The sequence below is a fragment of the Aristolochia californica genome, unplaced genomic scaffold (genome assembly GCF_029961685.1).
Source record: "Aristolochia californica isolate CCGP_79_NKW_82.1479 unplaced genomic scaffold, dmAriCali1.0.hap1 SCAF_466, whole genome shotgun sequence".
NCBI classification, from domain to species: domain Eukaryota; kingdom Viridiplantae; phylum Streptophyta; class Magnoliopsida; order Piperales; family Aristolochiaceae; genus Aristolochia; species Aristolochia californica.
Genome location: NW_027182177.1, coordinates 4,867 through 8,916, shown reverse-complemented (window position 1 = coordinate 8,916; position 4,050 = coordinate 4,867). Strand labels below are relative to the sequence as shown.

The 4,050-nt window shown below is 33.3% G+C and overlaps 3 non-coding genes across 3 annotated transcripts; 2 read left to right on the top strand and 1 right to left on the bottom strand.

The window, feature by feature from the left end:
- The first annotated feature begins 241 nt into the window (after nucleotides 1-241).
- TRNAS-GGA (transfer RNA serine (anticodon GGA)) lies at nucleotides 242-328 on the top strand. Its single transcript has one exon. It is a non-coding gene; the product is annotated as a tRNA-Ser (tRNA).
- Nucleotides 329-1,615: 1,287 nt separating this feature from the next.
- On the bottom strand, nucleotides 1,616-1,688 carry TRNAT-UGU (transfer RNA threonine (anticodon UGU)). The gene has a single exon. It is a non-coding gene; the product is annotated as a tRNA-Thr (tRNA).
- Nucleotides 1,689-3,673: 1,985 nt separating this feature from the next.
- Nucleotides 3,674-3,746, top strand: TRNAF-GAA (transfer RNA phenylalanine (anticodon GAA)). The gene has a single exon. It is a non-coding gene; the product is annotated as a tRNA-Phe (tRNA).
- Nucleotides 3,747-4,050: the final 304 nt, after the last annotated feature.

Below are 4,050 nucleotides of genomic sequence, written 5' to 3'. Positions count from 1 at the left end.
GAGAGGGTCGTCGTCTTGACAAAGATGAATAGATAGTTTTTTTAATATTAAGTTAATATTAAATAAAAAAAAATGTGTTTTTATCCCTCGAGCCTCGAAGGAAGATCTTTGTTTGACGAAAAGTTTTCGATTTATAATAGATCGGTCGTACCTTTATTGTATTGCAATAAAAAATTCAATAAAATAATATGAATGACTCGCTATTCACCGGGTTTCCGGGCAATAATCCTAAGATTCTGTGGGAAAGGTGGCCGAGTGGTTCAAGGCGTAGCACTGGAACTGCTATGTAGGCTTTTGCTTACCGAGGGTTCGAATCCCTCTCTTTCCGTACCTTGACCTACACCTAATTTACCAACGTTACCAACCACAATGTATCAAATAACAATGGATACCATTATTCCAAGAGTAGGGCCTTTGCTTTCTAGTGATTCTCTATTGCCAATTACTGTGGTAGATAAAATATCGGATCGGAAAGGGTGGACAAGGAATGAGAATCTGACCGCGGATCCACTTGGGATACGAAAAGGATACGAAAATGGGGGAAAATCCGGATTAAATCCCTTAACTTAGTTCTATTTACTTTGTTTGGTGAAACAGGGTAGACAAAATTGTATTGTCCAAAGCTTAATTATTTTATTTTAATTAAGTTTAAGTCTGACGGGAATAATATTCCACGACTAGTAATTCATTGATTTTTAAGCCGATCCATTTACTATCTATTATTTGATTTACTATTCCTTTATATTGGAATGAGTCAAGAGTCAAATGTTTTGGCAATTCCTCGCGGGGAGATGAATCCACATAATTTTGAATCAGAGCTCTGGATCTTTGTTCATCTCTCGTAGTAATAATATCTCGGGGTTTACACCGATAACTTGGGATATCTACTATACGACCATTAACTAAAATATGTCTATGGTTAACTAGTTGTCTAGCTCCAGGAATGGTCGAAGCCATACCCAATCGAAAAAGGATGTTATCCAAACGCATTTCAAGTAGTTGTAGTAAAACTTGACCTGTTGACCCTTTGGCTTTCCCAGCGATACGAACATATCTAAGCAATTGCCGCTCTGTCAGACCATAATGAAAACGCAATTTTTGTTTTTCTTCTAGACGAATACGATATTGAGATCTTTTCCCGGAACGCGGTTGGTTTCTAAGATCACTTCCGGATCTAGGTCTTTTACTAGTGAGTCCCGGTAAAGCCCCCAGACGGCGTATTTTTTTGAAACGAGGCCCTCGGTAACGAGACATAAAGACTCCTTATTTTATTGAAATTGGATTTCACAGAATAAAAAAATTAAGACTGAACTAAACGATAAACGAAGCTAAACTCGCTGAAATACTATAAAGAAGAATGAGATGAATTGTCTCAATAACCAGATTATTTTATATAGTTATATATAGGAAGTTAAGTATCCCTTTCTTGTTCTGTAGAGATCTAACAGCTTCAATCCATTTTTTATTCTTTTTTATTCATAGTTGGGAGTTCCCGTAACATACTATGTTGACCCGACATTTGGAGAAAATTGAAAAGTCTTTTCAATTTCTCTTGATCTCAAGGAGACATTATCAATATCAATATCAATCATGGAAAAAATCGAATAAATGGAAAAGCCGGCTATCGGAATCGAACCGATGACCATCGCATTACAAATGCGATGCTCTAACCCCTGAGCTAAGCGGGCTCACATAACAGAAATAGTGCATAGGATTTCGGGAAACTACTGGGACTTAGCTATTAGTAATTAGCTATTTATTTATTTTTTTATTTTATTTATCTATTTATTTATCTATTATTAATATCTATTATTAATAATTAATATAATTATAATAAATAAATAAAGAGTAGTTTGTTTTTATTATTATTATAATTATTATTAATTATTATTATTATATATAATATATATATATATAAATACAATTATATAAATACAAATACAATTATATAAATACAATATCAATATTATATTAATAATACAATATTAATATTAAATAGAATATAATATTAATTATGACAACATTAATATTAATAATGTAATTATTAATATTAATGTTGTTATGTAATAATAAATAATAATATAATATTAATATATTATATTATTAATATTAATTAGATTATATTATGATTATGTAATATTAGTAATATTAATTACTTAATCTTAATAAAATAAACTAAAAAATAAAAATTAGCTTAGTTATATATTCTATATATAGTTATAGAAATTTAGAAATTCTATTTATTTACACTATAGGAATTCCTATAGTATAGGAGATCCTTCCTAAGGAAAGGATAAGATAAAGGAAAGGATAAGATAAAGATAAGGCTGCAGTCCAGAGCATAATGAGACATTCCTCTGGTTTCATTCGGAAAGGGAGGGGATAAGACGATAAAAAAAGAATGAATATCGACCGTTCCAGTATTCCAAATAGCGCTAAAAAAATAAGGGGTGTAAAGACATATATATATATGTGACGTGGGATATATCCATCCATATTGAATTGCGGATACATCAATGATAGAATCATTTCTGATTGGATCATATCAAATATGGGCCCGCCACTCCGATAGGGATGAAAGAAGCTGGTCAAGAAATATAATAGGGACACACCTCTTTGATATAGGAATAAGGGCCTGTATCTAATGAATTCAACGGCTCCAAGATAAATGAAAGAAAAGAAGGGGGGGTCACAATGTGATTTCTTTCTCATAAGGAAGAGGGAGGGGGATATGGCGAAATTGGTAGACGCTACGGACTTGATTGGATTGAGCCTTGGTATGGAAACCTACTAAGTGGTAACTTCCAAATTCAGAGAAACCCTGGAATTAAAAATGGGCAATCCTGAGCCAAATCCTGTTTTCAGAAAAAAAAAAGGATAGGTGCAGAGACTCAACGGAAGCTGTTCTAACGAATGGGGTTGACTTTACTACATTGGTAGAAGAATCCTTCTATCGAAACTCCAGAGTGGGATGACCCTAGATATGTACGTATACGTACTGAAATATCAAAGATTAATCACGACCCGAATCCATATTTTTTTTTTCTAAAAATTTCAGAATAATAATTTCAGAAGCAGAAGGAAGAATCGAATAGTCAGTGATCAAATCGACTATCACACCAGAGTCTGATAGATCTTTTTAAGGATGTCTGATAGATCTTTTTAAGGATTGATTAATCGAGTGAGACGAGAATAAAGATAGAGTCCCATTCTACATGTCAATACTGACAACAATGAAATTTATAGTAAGAGGAAAATCCGTCGACTTTAGAAATCGTGAGGGTTCAAGTCCCTCTATCCCCAATAAAAGGCCTATTTGACTCCCTAAGCATTTATCCTCTTTTTTTTTTATCAGTGGTTCAAAATTAGATATGTTTTTCACTTACTCTACTCTTTCACAAATGGATCCGGCCAGAAATCTTTCTCTCTTCTCACTGTGATAGATATGATATACGTACAAATGCCCATCCATATATGGATGGGCAAAGAATCTCCATTACGGAACCTTTCACAGTTCATATCATTACTCTTACACTTACATTTACAAAGTCTCCTTTTTGAAGATCCAACAAATTACCGACTTTATTTAGGTAAGTTAATGCTTTTTGAGTCCCTTTCATTGACATAGGCCCAAGCTTTCTTTTTCTTTTAGTAGGATCATGCATCGAGAATGGTCGGGATAGCTCAGCTGGTAGAGCAGAGGACTGAAAATCCTCGTGTCACCAGTTCAAATCTGGTTCCTGGCACGTGGTTAATGTATCGAATAGATAAGATACTCATACAAATAAATCAATAGAGTCAGAACCCATATTAATATTATTTAATATTATATGCGTTAATAGTCCAGAGCATAATACATATTTATCCATCTACATCTAGATGTATAGATAGACGCCTCCGTCTTGTAGATGGGTAAAAAACGAGTAGATGGGTAAAGATATGAGTAAAGAAAATAATTGGATTCCGTTCCCTCCTCTTTTTTGTTTGTTTGTTCATACTGTATCTCTTCCCGCACAAAAAGAATGTTAATACTTCATACATATCCGAAGT